Source organism: Pinus tabuliformis, chromosome 3_2 (assembly GCF_031772625.1).
Source record: "Pinus tabuliformis cultivar Carrire ecotype Pingquan chromosome 3_2, CPIR1, whole genome shotgun sequence".
NCBI classification, from domain to species: Eukaryota; Viridiplantae; Streptophyta; class Pinopsida; order Pinales; family Pinaceae; genus Pinus; species Pinus tabuliformis.
This window is the reverse complement of record NC_142302.1, coordinates 893,387,478-893,408,636: the sequence shown is the minus strand read 5'-3', so window position 1 is coordinate 893,408,636 and position 21,159 is coordinate 893,387,478. Positions and strand designations below refer to the sequence as shown.

Here is a 21,159-nt window from a genome sequence, read left to right as displayed (position 1 = left end):
ACAGATCCAGCTTAGCTTGATAAATAATCTGAGGAGAGTCTCCAACGACTAAATTGACTAATGGCTAATTTTGACCTTAGGACCGAGGTCAAATTCTTATTTATTAATTTAATATTATTATTATTATTATTATTTTTCTTATGGAAATAAGTTAAATTAGGTAAAATGGTTGGTTTTAAAAGGGAATATATTTATTTATTTAAATTAAAAAAAAATATATATATATATATATATAATAGTATTAGGTTATTAAGGTAAAAGTTAGGATTAATAATTTCAATGGTTGGCATTAAAATTATTAATCCTAACTTTCATCTTAATAACCTAATACTATATATATATATATATATATATATATATATATATATATATATATAAATTTAAATAAATAAATATATTCCCTTTTAAAACCAACCATTTTACCTAATTTAACTTATTTCTATAAGAAAAATAATAATTATAATAATTATAATAATAATATTAAATTAATAAATAAGAATTTGACCTGGGTCCTAAGATCAAAATTAGCCGTTGGAGACTCTGCTTAGACTATTTATCATGCTAAGCTGGATTTGTTTCTTCAACTTGTCCTGAAGATGAACCACACTAGTTGGTTCTAAACGCGTCGACAAATGTATGTCTATATGTGATTTACGCGAAGTTTTTCTTTCAAATATTATGGATCACATAAGCCTCAATTCAACAATAAATACTACTATTAAGAATCTATATAGATCCATCTTAATTCGAGGTTTACCAAAGGTCAAGGGGAATCAAATTTCTTTAGTTGCAAATATTGCATCTTAACAAATTTGATCCCTATGCAGATTGGAAATGAAGATGAATCTATGTTAATCATGAAAATTATCATTAGATTTAGCTTTGCCTTTAGTGATAGTTCTAGTATCTATTATTTATAAATTAAATTTATAGTAATATAAATAGAAATAGTAAAAAATGAAAAAACACTAAGAAACTTTGAGATTTGAACCTAAATCACTTATTATAGAAGTAAAATTTACACCCCCAATTACTTTATGAATAAAATTACATTCTCATCAAAATCTATAATTAAAAATGTAAATTAAAATTGGCGTAATTATATATGCAAACAAGAAGAATGTAGCTCTATGATAAATACAAGGGAAAAATAAAAAATAAATAATGAAATAGAAGAGTGCAGTGACTTGTCAAAAAGGGAGGGACTCTAAAATTAGTGACATTCTCATAGGAATATTAGATACACAAAAGTTATTCATTTTCAATATATTTGAACATATAGCATAAAATCAAAAGAGAATCTCTAAATAGTGATTGGAAGTTGGTTACACTATCAATTCACATGACATCACAATGCACCAGATGACATGATTACATGCTGCCATGGTGTTCAGGCCCCCGTAAGGAGTACGCTCCCACGTAATGGAGATAATGATAAGTTATCGGAATGGGATAAATGGATTGGCACAAACAAATTTGCCAACCAGATAGAGTTTTTATTATTGGGCCTCCACAGATCTGGCCACTTGTTCATTATTGGCCCAATTTCTTGCAACTTACGCCAAAGACTCAATCTGCCCTTCACACAAACTTTGGTTGATAATGATGATGTCGTATTGGTTTATTGATTTTGCTCTGTGAACATTGGGTCTTGACATAATTTTGGGAAATTGACATCCGATTCAATTTTATTGGGCTGTTTTATGTCTTTCAGAGATGAGATTGAGGTATTTTTAGGTGGTTAATAGTTTTGTGTATTTAATGAGTATAGAGTAAAGTTAATTATTAATTTATATAAAATAAATCATAACTCATCAATGACTTTAATATTTACATTCATGATTTCTTTAAATATTTAAATCTACAATTAACATAAATTTAAAAAATAAAATAAATTGAAATATAATTGATCAATAATTTTAAGTGATAAATGCTTGGCTATTATTAAGAAGAGGTGAATCAATAATTTTAAATTTCCAATTATTTAGTTCAAGTTTCAATTATTTAATTTAACTTGCTTTTTTTTTCAAATATTTTCTTATGTACCTAATCATTCATTTATTAAGTGTTTCTTTTGCAATGAGAGATTTAAATAAGTACATACTCAGAATTCAAGAGCATTCACACACAATTTTGACATTCAACAAGCAACACGTGAAGACACCATATATAAGTGGAAACCCATAAAGGGAGAAAACCATTTATTTTTGCTTAAAGTGATGTGAAGGGAATTTAACTTGCTTTTTTTTTCAAATATTTTCTTATGTACCTAATCATTCATTTATTAAGTGTTTCTTTTGCAATGAGAGATTTAAATAAGTACATACTCAGAATTCAAGAGCATTCACACACAATTTTGACATTCAACAAGCAACACGTGAAGACACCATATATAAGTGGAAACCCATAAAGGGAGAAAACCATTTATTTTTGCTTAAAGTGATGTGAAGGGAAGCTCCTACTCCACTATTACATCATTTTTTTATGAGGTCCAACCTACTACCTCATGGGAGGTCCAACTGCCAACTTGTTGTTTATCAAACTACAACTTGAAAAGAAAGTGCAATTTCCCAATCACAATAGAAAATCAAGTTTGCTAGTAACATGTTATTAATTTCTTCACTCATGTTTGTTGTTCATCTTCTTTACTTCTATTTTTCAATTTTGTTCTTCTTCTTCTATTTTTCTCTTTTTCTCCTCATGAACTCTCTCATACAAGTTTCTCAACTCACCAAAACTCAATTATCATTCAACAATGCATATTTTATAAGCATAGCTTATTGATTGTTTGTATTCTAAGCATGAGTATAAAGAGGAATTTTCTTTGATCTTCTAAGGATGTTCACATTTTTCCTCTTCATTTCCAAATCTAAAATTCAGTTCAAGAATTTTTGTAATACAAAGAAGAGCTAAAATAATATACACTCACAACAATGATGGCAAAAGACAAATCTTGAAAACTTTTTAGATTTGCACTAGCTAAATTTTTAGTTCTATTTCACATTTGTATTAACCACTTGTTAATTCCTTTGAGGATTATTTTATAATGTATTTAGTATAAGTAACATGAAGATTCATGAGTTTCACACATTATACTACACAAGTGATTATGTTTAATAAAAGCATCCATTTTCGAGCTTATGTCTCAAAATCCCATGTGCCATTTTTCATTTTAATTGTAAGCCATACAAGATAACCAACAATATAGTTAACCACTTGCATCCATGAGTGATCAGCCTTTGCACTTCACATCATTATCAACCTTTTCACTTTACATCACTTATGATATGTTACCAATTTTGCAACAATAATAGTCTAGCAATCAACATAATCAATCAACACAATCAGATTAATTACATCAAACATCCTTAATGACATGATTATTTGACATCAATGCCAACATTGCCAACATTATCCCCCTTTGGCATTTGGCAACATAGTGTTATTTCTCTTGATTTTCATGAAAAAACTTATCCTCCATTCCATACCTTTGTTTGCTTTACCTCCCCTTTGACATCAATGAAAAAGGCTTTGATACTTAATAAATTTATATGACTTTCACCATGTTTTGCTCAAAGTCAAGAATCTAAAGCAAAACTAAGTACTGAAAGAGACTCATTATAGCCCATACAAATAGCTTCCAAATTTTAGTTGGTCTCCAAGCTTTTGACTCTACATAAAAACCTATGACTCTATTATGTTTTTAATGGTTGCCACTTTGTGTGTTGACATATAATTTTTATAAAAAAAATGATGACCAACCCACCTAGGTTCAAACCCTAGGGGTTGCACCTTCGTGTATATTCAAATGGCCATTGTAAATATATCATATAAAAACCTATGGCTCTATTAAGTTTTTAATGGTTGCTATTTGGTGTGCTGACATATATTTTTTATAAAAAAATTAATGACCAACCCACCAGGTTCAAATCCCAGGGATCGCACCTCCGCGTATATTCAAAAAAAGATATTGTAAATATATCATATTTAAAGTCAATATCAATTCAAAAATATAATTATATTATATTAACGCTATACAATATCAACTCTATACACCATAGAATAATGCATAATACACTATGTAATGCCAATTCACACAATGTTATGCACCATCGAATAATAATACATAATACACTATGCAATGCCAATTCACACAATGTTATGCACCATCAAATAATACAGATAACAATGCTATGCACCATCATTTAGCACAATCTTATGCACACAACGTTATTCATAATATTCATAATATGTTGGTTCATATCAATGAGATGCACCATCAATTGTAATATACCAACCTACATAGGCCACCTTTGTGTATTATAATATACCAACGTTGCCAATGTGTTTTTATTGCCTAATGCTACATCTATTATTAAATATGAACCTTGTATTGTAATATACCTATATTGCCACAGAGTATTTATTAACCAATGCCACAGTGTATTATTTAACCATAGCATATATTAAATTAACAATAAATTATATATTAACTTATTATAAATTAACAATAAATTATTATATTAACTTACTATTTGAGTCTAGAGGCTTATTCTACAGATTATTTAACCATAGCATATATTAAATTAGCAATAAATTACTATATTAACTTACCATTTGTGCCTAGAGGCTTATTCTACAGGCCATTAGGAAGGAGAGGCTTATTAGATAGTGCATTATGAAGGTGATGTGTAAGTATGTTAGTGCTCAATTTGGAGTTGACAAGTGTCTCTTTTAAAAAAAAGTAAAATATTATCTAAATAAAAAAGCAATCTCCCCTATAATAAAAGAGAAAAAGGAATACCTTATGCATATTAAGAATATGCTAAGCATATTTAATTAATTGTCCATATGACTTAATATAATTTCATGTAAAGTAATTTGAAGTAAAAAGAGAATGTGAGTAAGATGTTTAAACTTTATATTTTCAAAAGTATTTTAATGTTGTATATAGTAAAATATCCAATGTGGGTTTTGAATAAAATATTTTAATATGAATTAATATTGACTTATACTTAAAAATATATTAATAACAAGAAAACTATTTTAGATTGTATAAAGAAACAAACAATTTTTTGACTTACAAATTTAAGTTATGTAATCTATATAAAATTCAAAAATATAATTTAAACAATGAAAAATTACACATTATTTTTTGCACTCTAAAATAAATTTACACATAAATAAATTTGATCTCTATACTCATATTAGGTCCAACTTAATTTATCTATACTCGTATTAGAAATTTGATCTCTATACTCATATTAGATCCAATTTAATTTATCTTTATTATGAAATTGAGTATATTAGAAATTTTATCTATACTGATATTAGAAATTTGATCCCTATATTCATATTAGATCCAAATTAATTTATCTTTATTATGAAATTTGAATATATGAGAAATTTTATCTATACTCATATTAGAAATTTGATCCCTATACTCATATTATATCCAACTTAATTTATCTTTAGATTTGACTTAATTTATCTTTATTTTGAGATTAACACATTGTAATTATCATAACATCAACCCAATGCGAATATCATTAACATAAACATTACTTGTGTTACTGTTCGTCGATTCTATCACAGAGTGTCTGCCACGGCATAAACATTACACTGTGTTTGGCATCTACGTTTGACATCTGTGTTTGAAATTTTAGTGTTACCTGCTACCTCTGCCTCTCTAATTATTATATATTCATCAATATTTTTTTACAAAAATATATTTCAATTATTATTTTATTTTATAAAATTATAACTAGCATTTGCAACACATGTTGCAAAGGAAACGTCGTAAGGCAATGGCATAAGAAATAATAGTATAGAAAAAAGAAGTCAAAATTTTATACAATGCATAAGAAATAATAGCATAGAAGAGAAGTTGTGTGATTTCAAAATGGGTTTCTCTCCATCATAAAAAGAACTAAACACATGTAAGACTACCCTAGTGGACCTTAAGTGGCAGAGGAAAACCTTGAGAAACAACACTATACAGTCAGTAATGGGGCCTAGATTCTAGCACCAACATTTTGATCCCTCTTTGTGCAACCACAAACAGATGTTTCATGTTGGCCCAACTAAACAAATGAAAATATTTCATGTCTTCTTTTGAGTTCTTAAGTAAAAACTATTTAAAATTGAACTCAAAATTTTACTCTCCACTCCTAAAGAGCATCTGACATAGTTCAGCTGGAAGCTGAAATCTTAATCTCTGCAGCTAAGTTGAACTTCTGTTCAAACATATAGAAGAATGCCCATGAAATGCTGGTCACTGTAGCTCAAACAATTCACAACAGAGTTTTCAACCTTCAGCCACTAGTAGTGACAGGATAGAACTCTGAAACTTAGCATTGATAAAAGGGTTTTCGGGACTCTCCATAAGAACAGGAAGAAATCTCTCCACTCTTGGTAGATGATTTGTCAGATCTCAACATAGGTGGAATCAATTTGCAAGCATGCAGAGAAGAATCTGAACTGGTTGTGCTCTTCACTTCAGCATTATATGAAGAAACTTTCTTCTGCAATTGAAGATCATCATATGAGGGTCTTATCTTTGGAGCACTGGACGAGCGTATTTTAGCCTTGGCAGACTCTGTAGAGTTCATGTAATTAGGCCTTCCCACACTCTCATCTGATGTCTGCAGAGTATTTCCAGATTTTGGAGTACATGATCCCCTTGAGATTGTTGAGCTCTCATCAGATTGGATATCAGAGCTAGGCTTTGAAGATGATCTACCAGTAGGATGACTGGAAACTGCTGAAGGTGGTTTTGCAGCAACACGAACACTAATATTGTTTCTGCGAACTTTAACTTTGCCTGGTTCATGATATTTCCTCAGATTCTCTCCAGCATCATCATAGCTTTTGAGAGACTGAATTTCACAAGCATCCATTTGGTCTTGTTCCATGAGTCTATTCTCCCAAGGCTTTGCAGCCATCCAGCGTTCTAACCAGCTCCAACCCCAGCTATTTTTGTCTGGCTCAATTCTAGCATAATTCATGTTTGTTTTCGAATTGCTTCTCCATTGCTGAAAACAGATTCAACACCCATAAAAGTTACTAGTATATAAATTTCAAAATGTCAACCTAGCATCTACATCTAAGGTCTTGTGCAGAGGATTCTACCACAGCATTTAAAATCTGCCAGAAATAGAGTGTTCAATCAAGGACTTATACAAATGAATTTTCAAGTGACTTTTCTGCATTGAACATAGTTATGTACCTGATGGGAGAGAGCATAAGCAATTTCTCTCTCACATTTGATTGCACCCTCTTGTCTCATTTGCAGTTTTGCACGAACTTCTTCAAGGGTTCCTTGACTATCACACCACCCCTCCTGAAACATGAGCATACAACTTATTGCCCAAAAAGATAGGTGGGGCATTGAGCATACAACATGTTCAACAAACCACATATTGTTGACACCTAATCCTCTGCGATTGGGTGAATTTGGAATGTGAACAGTCATCAGAAGATGAACTGAGTAGTCACATTCTTTGTATATAACAAATAGATACCTAATGAAATAACTCGATTCAGTTTTCTGCCAAACTGGAGTTACTCCTGGCCTGACATGGTATCGGAGCCAAGTTCTCAAAATAGTTGTAACTCCTTTCACTGTTGCTACTATGTCTGAGTGTTGTCATAAAACGTTCACCTGAACACTGTCCTAACCTGAGCGTTGTCCTGTCCTGTCCTCATTTACGCTACTAGCCTACTCCATCACTAGCGTTGTACGTTAAATTCATTTTGTGAATGTTCTGACATTATAATTGAGCATTGGTTCTGACTTGTTTCAGTCGCACCTTTCCATTGGACATTGCTCTGATATTGTATTGATATCATATGTCTGAATGATGAACGTTTCATAGGTTTTGAACGCTGGATGTTTCTGGTTAAAATAACTGCCGAGAAACGAACTCTAGTCTCCATACCTCAACGTTGTCCCACCTCTCATAATTCACATTACCTCTTTGATCATTGCAGTGAACATCGTTGATTCGCCTTGCAACTCCCAGTGCTGCAAATCCTGTAATTAAGTGGACCTGCATTGAAATCTTGCTATCATTTCCTCAACCTGGTTACTGTCATTCAAATTCACGCTATAAACCTGCCCTCTTCGATGTCCTTTTTCATAATGCATATCAAATTATGCAGGTCCTTCACGGTATCCATACTGAATATTACACTGCGTTTTTAATAAATTCACTCCCACAAATACTTCATACGTTGATTACTGTTTCCTTTTCCAGTCTACCTACTCACTGCTACTTAGCCACTAGCGTTCACGGATTCCTTGGAACTATCCAGCCTTTAGTTGTAGAAATTTATGAGAAATTCCAAGGGCATTTGGGGATGTTGCTGTCTGAAACAATTTTTATAAGAGGGATTTAAATTAAATTTGACATGTATTTGGTATTTGTAAGTGTAATGGGATTCTTTTGAGAGATCCATGGTTCGAAGATGGTGCTGTGTGTGGGAATATGAAAAGATTGGGCATTGTTTTGATGTGTTGCTGATGCGTTACATAGTATGCTGCTGTTGATGCGTGGTTTTGATATGCTTCTTTGAGACAGCTGATACCTGTGGTTATGTTATTGTCTTTTGATACCTCTGCATGGAGATTGTCATCAGAATGGGTGGAGAATCCAGAGACTGATGAATGTTTGAAGTGGGAGAAGCCGCTTCCCTTGAATGGTACCTTTGAATGGTGTTGATACCTCTACGTTAGATATGTCTTGAAAGGCAACCACATGTATTTTTAACGCTGTCCCATATGTTTTAAGGCTGTTCCATATTTTTTTAAAAAGCTGCCATATGTTCTAACGCTTTCAAGCACTTTGGAAGGAAGTCTTGCTGTGTAGCCTAAGCAACAACTCTAGAATATATATGTTTAATGTTTTGTTTAAAACATTCTCAGATTAGATGAGATGTCTACCATTAGAGCTTGAAATTGTAATGTCGTTGTTGCTCCAACTTTGTAGAGCTCGCGGTTGATGTCGTTGCTGCTCCAACTTTGTAGAGCTCGCGTGAATGATTGATTATTGACTGTGATATGAATTAAACAACCAAAATCGTTTCCCACAGAAATTTTTGAGTACAATTTCACTGTATATCAGCAGAAGTTTTTTTTTTTTTTTTTTTTTTTTTTTTTTTTTCTATCAGCAGAAGTTTTTTTTTACAGAATGCATTCAATCATCTCTATGGTAGGAATAGTTCTCATTGGCAAGGAGAACTATCCTGAATGGTCCCGGATGATAAAACACACCCTCATCTTCAATGAGTTGTGGAAAGGAGTGTGTGCCGGAAAAGGAGACAATGACCCAGTACAGCCTACCTCAGACAAAGAGCTCATCATTTAGGAAAATAAGAACAACAAAGCCTATGCATTAATCGCAGCATCTGTAAATGAAGAGGTGAGTCTCCATATTTCATCATATTCAACTGCCTTTGAAGCTTTACAAAAGCTGATAGAACTCTATGACTCACATTCTGCACTTGAAGTTGTTCAGCTCATGATTAAACTCTTCACACTTGAACTGAAAAATAATGATCCTCTTGCTCTTGCATCTGAGGTAAAGTCTATAATGCACGATACAAAATCCACTAAGGTTGAGCTGAATATCCCTCTTATTGCTTTTCTCAAGGAACTCTATCCTACTTACTCCAATTATCTTGAGTCTTTACAAGCAAATGGAAATCTTAAAGATATAACCTTTGACTCTCTTGTGAAAAAGTTTGCTGAAAGAGAGAAAGCCTTTGGAAAGAAGACAACCCCTGAATCTTCTGAAGAGACTGTGTGCCTTGCTCATAAAGAAAAGCATCCTGCTCAAGATTCTACAAGAGGAAGAGGTGGACGAAGAGGAAGAGGAAGATATTTCAGAGGCAGGGGGGGCAGACATTCTCAAGGAGAAAAGGCAGACTTACACTGCATTCGCTGCAAAAGAAATGGATCACATGATGCCTCTACATGCAAGCTACCATGGGACAAAATTGAGCAAAAAAGAAACCAACAGAAACGTAAAACTGATGATACAGACAAAGGTAAAGCACCTGAATCTGCTCACTATATTGAGGCACAATGTAACATTGGAGTAAATGAAGATTCGTTTAATGCTTCACTTGCTTCTTCGAAAAATTATTGGTTGCTTGATTCAGGAGCAACCTGTCACATGACTCATAGAAAATATTTTTTTGAAGATTTCACTGACAATATTGATGGAGCAGTATACTTTGCAGATCAGTCAAAAATCAAACCATCAGGGCTTGGCACAATCAGGCTTAAACTGCCTGGTCTTCTAGACTTTCTTCTGGATCATGTTCTATATCTCCCAAAGCTCAAGAGAAACTTGTTTTCCTTGGTCCGCATCTTCCAGCAAGGTCACTCCATTCATATGTTTGATGGAAATCTTAAGGTAAGAAAAGCTTTTGACCACTCACTTGTCATGAGGGGAATAGAAGAAGAAAGGCTTCTCAAACTGCAAGGAACCTCTGCTCATGCACAACATTTCTCATATATTTCTCATCATGAATAAGGTACACTTCCATCAAGTATATTATGGCATGCTAGATTTGGACATTTAAAAATGGTGTTGCTGGTTTGCCTACAATTCCTAGGAAAATAAGCAATGTGATGCTTGCATTCTAGGAAAGCATAGCAAACAGTCTTTTCATGATTCACATTCAAGAGCACATAGGAAGCTTGAACTCATTCATTCATATTTATGTGGTCCAATGCATGTTCCTTCTGCAAATGGAAATAAATATATCATGACATTTATTGATGACTACACCAGAACGTGTTGGGTTTATTTATTGAAGAACAAATCTGATGCGTTTCAAACATTCAAGAATTTTCATAAATGGATTGAAAATGATGCACAATCTCATATTGGATCTATTCACACTGATAATGGAAAAGAATATACATCAAATGAATTTGAAAACTATCTTTGCCAACATGGGATCAAACATCAAACTACTGTGCCTTATAATCCCCAACAGAGTGGTGTAGCTAAAAGAATGAATAGAACAATCTTGAATATGGTACGATCCATGTTTTTCTTCAAAAATGTAAAGATAATGTTTTGGGCTGATGCTGTTCTATGTGCTGCATATATAAAGAATACATGTCCATCTAATGCTATAAAAAACAAGACTCCTTATGAATTATGGTATGGGCATGTTCCTTCGGTAAAACATCATAGGATCTTTGGTTCCACCTGTTATGCTTTGATACCAAAGGTACATAGAAACAAACTTAGTGCTAGAAGTCGTAAGTGTATCTTCTTGGGGTATTCAAACACCTCCAAAGCATACCGCCTCTATGATGAAGCAATAAAAAGTTTGTTGTATCTAGAGATGTAATTTTTCTTGAATCATCCAAATCTGACAATGTTGTTGAGCGGCAACTTGATCGCTTGGATAGATTCGAAAAAACTAAATCATTTCAAGAATTTGATAATCCGATTCCACATCTTGAAGGGGGGATTCCTATACTAGATCAACATGTGGAATCTTCTTCTGAAGAACACTCTCCCCCGACTGAAACTCCAACAATGGATGATGCTTTAAGTGATGTAATTGATAGAATTGGGAGACTCAATCTTGATTCAGTCCCAACTCAATCAACAAAGCAGCCTGGACCATCTCAGAAAGGTCCCCTAAAGTGGCTGACAAAAACACTTGAAAGTGTTCATCTTGATCAAATTGGAAAAACAGGAACCAGAAATTCAAACCGACAAAATCGAGGTGATGTAGATGACTCTAATTCACCTATTGATATGGATGTTTCTTATGATTGTGAATTGAACTTGTCTACAGATATTGAACCAACTTCCTTCAAAGAAGCTGCTTCTCATGATAAATGGAAAGAAGCGATGCAAAAGGAGTATGATGCCCTTATAAAGAACAACACTTGGAAGCTGGTTGATCCTCCATTTGGAACCAAACCAATTGGCTGCAAGTGGGTCTACAAGAACAAGTACAAAGCTGACGGCTCACTTGACAAGCACAAATCTAGGCTTGTGGCAAAGGGTTTTGCATAGAAGGAAGGGGTTGATTATGAGGAAACTTTTTCCCCCACAGCAAAATGGGCCACCATCCGGACACTCTTTGCACTAGCAGCTCAGAACGGTTGGAAATTCCATCAAATGGATGTAAAAACTACCTTCTTGAACGGAGATCTAAAAGAGAATGTTTTTATGTCCCAGCTTGAAGGATTTGCTGCGAAAGGACATGATCATAAAGTATGCAAACTTGTGAAATCCTTGTATAGCCTCAAACAAGCACCGCGAGCCTGGTATGAAAAACTAACTGAGCATATTCTGAAACTCAACTTCAATCATTTTGATCTTGATGATGCAACTTTATTTGTCAAGAAAGTTGGAAAAACAGTTGTATATCTTGTGGTATATGTAGATGATCTTTTAATGACAGGGAACAATGAAAGCTACATTGCATCCATAAAGAAGGAATTGGGGAAAAGTTTTGAAATGACTGATTTGGGCTATGTTCATGACTATCTTGGCATTGAAGTAACCCAACATCCCAAATCCATATTTCTTTCTCAAAAGAAATAAATTGGAGATTTGTTAAACAGATTTGGCATGACAGAGTGAAATCCTCTTTCTACTCCAACGGAACAAAACTTAAAGCTCACATCCATTGAAGGAAAGGAATTTGAGGATGCAACAAAGTATAGACAGCTTGTAGGAAGTCTCATCTACCTCACTACTACAAGACCAGACATTTCATTTTCTGTTGGAATCCTCTCCACGTTTATGAAAAAGCCTTGTGAGGGACATTGGTCTGCTGCAAAAAGTGTTCTAAGGTACTTGAAGGGAACTCAAGACCTTGGAATCAAGTATACACAAGTGGACGACTTCAGCTTGATTGGATACTCTGATTCAGAATTTGATGGAGACAAAGAAACTGGGGTATCTACTTCAGGATATGCTATGAGTCTTGGATCAGGAGCTGTCTCTTGGAGATCACGCAAACAATCAGTTCCAGCAGATTCCACAACAGAAGAAGAATATGTGGCAGCAGCTAAAGCAACGAAAGAAATTGTGTGGCTCAGGAAAATTCTTGAAGATTTGCAGGTAAAACAAGTACAATCAACTCCACTCATGATTGACAACTCCTCTGCAATAAAGTTGGCCAAGAACCCAAAGTTCTATGATCGTACAAAGCACATCAATATTAAATATCATCTGATCCGACATCATGTTGAGGCCAAAACAATCCATCTCCATCATTGTTCCACAAATTAGCAAATTGCAGACATCTTCACCAAAGCGCTTAGAAGAGAAAAGTTTCAAAGATCCAGAACGATGCTTGGACTCACCAACATCCCTTCAAATTAAGGTGGCGAATGTTGACACGTAATCCTCTGCGATTGGGTGAATTTGGAATGTGAATAGTCATCAGAAGATGAACTGAGCAGTCACATTCTTTGTATATAACAAATAACTACCTAATGAAATAAATCGAATCAATTTTCTGCCAAACTGGAGTTACTCCTGGCCTGACATGTACTTCAAATCTGCCCAAAAAACGCAAAAATAAGGTATCTTCTGGCAATGCTTGGATTCTTAAATATTGATATTTTTATGTTGTTGTTTGGCAGAAAGGAGGCATATTCTGATGAGAATAGATTTGCTGATTCTGAATAAATACGATGGCAGTTCTACACTTTACAACAATATTTCTCCTTAAATATTACATCTTTTTACAAAGTTATGGCCATAAATTTGTTTTTAATGAAGAAATACCACCGTAGTAATATTTACAAATCAACCACTGAATTATATACAAAAAGGGAACTATACAGTGTCTCTTTTCTCTACCATTTTTAGTTGCAGAAGCTCAGGGACCAAATTCAGTATCCACAGGTTTCTGGTCCATAACGTCATGCTTACATATGGGGCACAGCTTAGAGTGATTTAGCAACCACTATGCCCCACAGTGGTTATGGAAACTGTGGGTGCATGGTAAGGAGATGATCTGGTCACCAAATTCATATTCAAACTGGCATATTGCACATTTCCTACACAACGTCCCAAAATATAGATGATCAAAATCACAAGAAATAAATCAGGTCCTTAGGTTGTTAAGAACAATGATAGACAATGTATCCTAAATACAAGACATGAGAACCTGATAATAGATAAACCCTTACTCCATTTCATCTGTCGATCCCTGTTTAGACTTATTTCCATCAAAAGTTAATATTGGCATAGAGTTCACTATTGTGGCAGGAGCCACACATTTTACATTTTCTAGCTGAACAAGAGACTGTAAAAATCCCAACAACAGACCCCAATATCAATAAGATTAAAATTTAATCTCAAATTGGAAACAGAAAGCTTGCTGAACTCTCTGAACCTTGCTACCACAAGTGTACACTCACTCCAGCTAGTCTCTTAAAAATACACATTCCAATGAAAGCATAAATCATTTCATTATGTTGGTTCATATGCTGATGGTGCCAATATGTAGTTTATATCCTTCTGTATGCAGAAATATTATCGATTTTGAACATATATTGCCCAGGTTTGATGGCCCGATTTATTTCCCTATTCAACAAATTTCCAAACTACACAAACTAGCTATCAAACTGAATCAGATACACAAGTCTAATGGAAAATCTAGCATGTATGTAAAAGACCAAGGAATATACCCTAATCATATCTGTACAAGACTTCACTTATAGTAAAGGTTGGGCATAGAAAGAGGTGAACCTTGTAGCTGCTCAAAATCCATGACATCTGGACAGAACACCTTATTAATGTTAAAAGGATTATTTTGAAGTATTTCATATCAAATATAGAATATAAAGGTATGTCCCTCAACAAGCATTACCTAATATGGATCACCGTGATTGAACCTGACATCAGATCTGGCATCTTTCCAATTCAAGAATCAACGCTAAGGTTCTTAGAATTAAAAACCTAGTGAAGCCAAATCCACTTAACGTTATAAAGTCATGCATGAATTTTTCTAACTTTGTGGCTATCCACTTAGGCATGTGGACTTCCTTTGTTATGTACTCGAATTGGAAAAAGAATTAAATACGCGTAATGCACACCAAGCCCTCATAACGAAGCCTTCCACTCTCGCATTCGAAAGATGTATGAAATGCATTGAAGCGAATAAGACACATGGATCTTCTATCCAACGGATACAGAATCAGCTAATAGAATATAGCACACGCCTAACACAAAATGGACCTACCTATACCTCTGTCAGGAAACTCTTGAACATGACAAAGCTGACAGGAATGTTTGGACATCCCTTGTAGAAGCACTGATGCATCAAACCTTTTGTTAGTTCTTTAGAAAGAAGTTTGTTTGCTACCCTTCCTCCCCTGAGGACTTAGGACACACACTACTAAGGAACATAATTTGTTGCCATTTGAAAGAAATTTTGATTTTGATTTTGAGCTAGCAAAGCTCATGGCTCAAGCCTCATATGCAATTCCATGCTTATTAGGCAACCCATATTCTCACTGTACCTTAGGAGGTCCACATAAAGATATCTTCATGCTTATACTTGTCCCATAAGGGGGAAAGCTCTTCAATCCCCTAAGAGGGCGAGTGATTACTCCACTAATGCCATGAAAATTTATTTTCACCAATAATTATTAACAATAACGTGCATAGTACAGCATAATAGATTTTTCCTCTTGCAAAGTGAAGAGACTTGAATCTTATAAATATGTAAATATTACCAAAACAAGAATAAGGGGAAGACAAATGATAACAAAATCTGAAGACTAATATATCTCCTTTCAGGCGAATGTCTAGTTATTAGAGGCATACCTCATATGACATGTCAATAGTGCCTTGGTTACTATATTCAATGCCCCTCGAGTATGAAGGAGGATCTGCCAACGATAATGAAAGGGCTGAAACATGCAATGATTAAATTGGTCATAGTTCTACTTAATAAGTTGGTATTCAATAAAAGAAAACAAAATTTAAGAAATGCGTTAGTTAATGAATGCTAACTGGATGGAAAAGTTAAATCACGAGAATCCATTATTCTATGAAACTTGCTTGCAACAATTCAACCCCAGGGAAGCATCTTACATAATTCCATTTCAAGGTCAAAATCATCACAGTTTTCATTTCTCGGTGGAAAATATCATGAGAAAGAGCGTAGAAGCATCTAAGGTCTTGTGTAGAGGATTCTACCACAGCATTTAAAATCTACTAGAAATAAAGTGTTCAATCAAGGACTTATACAAATGAATTTTCAACTGACTTTTATGCATTGAACATAGTTATGTACCTAATGGTAGAGAGCATAAGCAATTGCTCTCTCACGTTTGATTGCACCCTCTTGTCTCATTTGCAATTTTGCACGAACTTCTTCAAGGGTTCCTTGACTATCACACCACCCCTCCTAAAACATGAGCATACAACTTATTACCCAAAAATATAGGTGGGGCATTGAGCATACAACATGTTCAACAAACCATGTACTTCAAATTTGCCCAAAAAACACAAAAATAAGGTATCTTCTTGCAATGCTCGGATTCTTAAATATTGAGATTTTTAAGTTGTTGTTTGGTAGGAAGGAGGCATATTCTAATGAGAATAGATTTGCTGATTCTGAATAAATACGATAGCAGTTCTACACTTTACAACAATATTTCTCCTTAAATATTACCTCTGTTTACAAAGTTGTGGCCATAAATTTGTTTGTAATGAATAAAGACCACTGCAGTAATATTTACAAATCAGCCACTGAATTCTACACAAAAAGGGAACTATACAGTGTTTCTTTTCTCTGCCATTTTTAGTTGCAATAGCTCAGGGACCAAATTCAGTATCCACAGGTTTCTGGTCCATAACGTCGTGCTTACATATGGGGCACAGCTTAGAGTGATTAGCAACCACTCTGCCCCATAGTGGTTATGGAAACTATGGGTGCATGGTAATGAGATGATTTGGTCACCAAATTCATATTCAAATTGGCATATTGCACATTTCCTACACAACGTCCCAAAATATAGATTATCAAAATCACAGAAAATAAATCATCTCCTTAGGTTGTTAAGAACAATGATAGACATTGTATCCTAAATACAAGACATGAGAACCTGATAATAGATAAACCCTTACTCCATTTCATCTGTCAATCCCTGTTCAGACTTATTTCCATCAAAAGTTAATATTGGCATAGAGTTCACTATTGTGGCAGGAGCCACACATTTTACATTTTCCAGCTGAACAAGAGACTGTAAAAATCCCAACAACAGACCCCAATATCAGTAAGATTAAAATTTAATCTCAAATTGGAAATAGAAAGCCTGCTGAACTCTCTGAACCTTGCTACCACAAGTGTACACTCACTCCAACTAGTCTCTTAAAAATACACATTCCAATGAAAGCATAAATCATTTCATCATGTTGGTTCATTTGTTGATGGTGCCAATATTTAATGTATATCCTTCAGTATGCAGAAATATTATCGGTTTTGACTATCACACCACCCCTCCTGAAACAAGCAATGCACTTCTGAAACAAAATGGATAATAGAGCCAGTTTTTTGCAAGTTAAAACATAAAAGCTTTTTCGGTTATCAGAATTATTCCAAGAATTCTACATCACCTAGATATTACTATTGTAGTGTAAGTGATGGGATTGTCAGAAACTAAAATTTAGCATATCTAGAAACAAAGGGAAAGCAACTAGTAAGAAAAACCGAGATCGTTTCAGACCTATGATAAAGAAGTATCTATATGAGGTATGATATAGTCCACTGCACAAGGGTCATGAAAAGCAATATGGCCATGAAAATTCTAAAGAAAGGGCAACTACTTTTCTTCATGAGTAGTCCTGGTTTGGTGTCTGAGCACAAATCAGAACAGGGGCCTGAAGCGTTTGCGCAGGAAATTTTCATGATAATAGTAAACACGATGATGATTAGGATTTGCTTGTGGTTTTTTATATAGCACTCCGACCTATTGTGTGGGTAGAGTAAGATATTAAACCATAGTGGCTAGAGTGTTAAAATACCTCAAATTCTCGTAGTTGTTTTGGCGAATTCAATGTTCATCAATCATTTTTTGCATAGCTAATCCTTCAGTTGACATCCGAACATGGTGAGCTCTTATACGGGCCTGAACTTTAACAAGTGCTTGCATGCACCTCAAGGTAACTGCTACTTGTTTCCTTACTTGACGACCTCGAAATAATGCTTGTAATCTCACAAACCCTTTCAGCACTCGCAATGCCCTCCTGGCCTGTAAAGCCCAAACCAAAGCCAATGGATTGAAAACAATCATCTCTCAAAACAACCAACCATACAATCTATAGAAGCTCGTGCATGAAGAATGGTTACTAAAAATCCTCGAAAAGCAGTCTGTATGTGAATGGTAGCCCATTCTTCTTTGACAACCTTGAAGTCTTTAGGAGGAGCCCTCACAATAGTGGCCACTGCAGCATTATAAGCCTCTGCAGCAGCAGATATAACTTCAGATGTCTCCCCGTTTGAATTTACCCTCTTATGGAAACTTCCTTCATTTCTCCCCTCGAATTCATGGTCACCAGAAATTTTCCACAGGACCCATTTTCTGGACTTTACATTGGTGAGCTTTTTCTGTGCATGTTACAGCAAAGTCAATAAGCTTGCTTCGGCTAAATGAATGAACTTAGAACAAGATTCCTACATAACTAATGACTGGAAAAACAATGAAGTAGCAAAATACAAATGACATGCAATTTCCCAGGTAAGGAAATGCATATGTTATTAGGGTCCACTGATAACCTAAGATGATGAGCAAGACTGCAAAAAGTTACATGAGCAGAGTATGCAAAGGTAGTGCTGCAAAAAGTTACATGAACAGAGTATGCAAAGGTCGTGCATAGAGCATCTCCCACAAAGTAAGACATGAGAGAAGTACAAGAAGATATAAAGCATGAAAAATTTAAGAAAGAAATAGGAAAAGATCATGAGAAAGAGTGTGGAAGCTGGCAGGAATGTCAAACAGCTACTCTCCTAGCAGATGAGGCCAAGAAGAAAATAGAGAACGATCCAGTAAATACCATAAAATTCATCATGGATCTACATTATTTTCTCGATATATTTTGGATGGATATCATAAAAGAAGTCAGACAAATGTTGATCCATTTATTAGAAATGGGCTTGGAGCAGTGGATATTCGCTTGGGAGCCTCTTATGCACAAACTATTCGTACCACAGAGACATTCAGTATCCGAATATCTCCCTTCGAGCTCCGCGACCCTGCTGGTTGATGTGCTCTCGCTGGTAATAGCCCTAGGCCATTTCTGTGTCTCTAGAAATGTGCGCTGCTCAGGCGGTTAGAGAGTTGCAACTACCTCAGCATAATCGAATGACTCAACATGGCTCAATGAGCAAAGTTTATTTTAGAGGGAACGCCTTACGGCGTAATAATAAAATTAAAAATATTTTTCGTAATTTATTTTCATTAATGGTTTACAACAATATATTTCAAATCATATTCTTGATAAAATTATATTTAAATGTTTTCTTTTCATTTTAAAATTCAACATTTAGACTTTGAGGAAAAGTTTTGATTTCCCCGAATAACGCATATTTTATATTTTTTCAATATAACTGTTTTATTATTTCAATTATATATAATCATTTTAACTCATTTCTTAATTAAGTAAAGCAAGGAAAACCCAATACTATTTTAAAAAACCATATTATTTTCAATGTCATAACTGGTTTGTACAAACTTATTCCTAGTTGTTGGATTCTTGAGCACAGATATATTTCCATTCTTTGAAATAATCTTGTTGCGCTCCCCGTTAATGGCGGTGTTGATCCAACGCTCCTGTGTGTTTCTTGGCATGTGCTTAAATCTATCGATGTGTCTGTTTACTAACACCCGCGGGTTTTGGTGTAACGGAAATCGTGTCTCCAACAAGTGGTATTAGAGCCAAAGGTCTCAAGTTCAAAACACACCTGGCTTGCGTTGAAGGGGGAGATTGTTGCACTCCCCATTAATGGTGATGTTGATCCAATGCTCCCATGTGTCTAGCGATGTGTCTATTTACTAACACTTGCGGAATTTGTTGTAACGGCAATCGTGTCTCCAACAAATCTTTGGAAAAAAACTTACGAATATGTTTGAATATTTTGTTTAATAACAATATATTTTAAAAAATCAAAATCTATGAAAAAACTATCGTTTAAATTATTTAAAATACAATATTATTATCGTTGGAATAGTTTTAATATAATAATTATAAAATTGGTATTATTAACGTTGAAATAGTTTTAATATAATGATTATAAAATTTTATAGGAGAATTACTTAATATGAAACATATAATTGTATCTAATATTTTAATATGTTTGTGGATAATATGCATTTAAAAGGTTTTAGAAATGATATTTTAATAAATTTGTTGATAATATGGTTTTTTTAATGAATTTAAAATTTAAATTTATTATTAAAAAAAAAAGAATTTTTAATATAAGGTTTTTTTATTTATGAAATTTAAGTTAATTTTAATAATAAAAAAGTCATTTAGCAAAATTCTAGAAGAGAAGAGAGGTGTTTTATAGATTTTCATTACTCAATAAAGAATATAAAAAATATTGTTGAGTTTATAAAGAAACCAATACTTTAATCTCTAAAAATAGTAATAAATGTTATGTTCTATTCATTCACCCATTTTAAGAGTATTTCAAATTGGTTCTCTTTTGTTTTGAGATGCTATCAAATAATGTTGAACAAATGGTTCATTTGAAAAAGCAAGTTCGACACTGTGTTTAGTACACATTAAATAGAAATTTTTGATCTTCTTTTCACCTTTTTAATATCTTGCCTAAATTCCTTAGCCATTCCCATAATCAATTGTAACATTCACTTAATGCAAACTTATCCATGTATGAATGAAATACTTTCATTTTAATTCAATTACCATAGAAAACCTATAATAAAATAATAAGAATGTTGATAACTTTCATTTTAATTCAACATTTATCATGGAAAACCTACAATAAAATAATAAGAATGGTAATATTTTTAATTCCTCTTTGATATTTATTTTGGGAAAACCTACAACTAAATAATAAGAGTTTTGATTTCCTTTCTCAATTGTGATCTTGATCCAATGATAATGGGGCTTTTAATTCCTCTTCAAA

The 21,159-nt window shown here is 33.8% G+C and overlaps 2 pseudogenes; both read right to left on the bottom strand.

Annotated features, from left to right (window-relative positions):
- Positions 1-6,045: 6,045 nt before the first annotated feature.
- On the bottom strand, positions 6,046-18,911 carry LOC149183503 (protein IQ-DOMAIN 6-like; annotated as a pseudogene).
- On the bottom strand, positions 13,876-17,396 carry LOC149183504 (uncharacterized; annotated as a pseudogene).
- Positions 18,912-21,159: the final 2,248 nt, after the last annotated feature.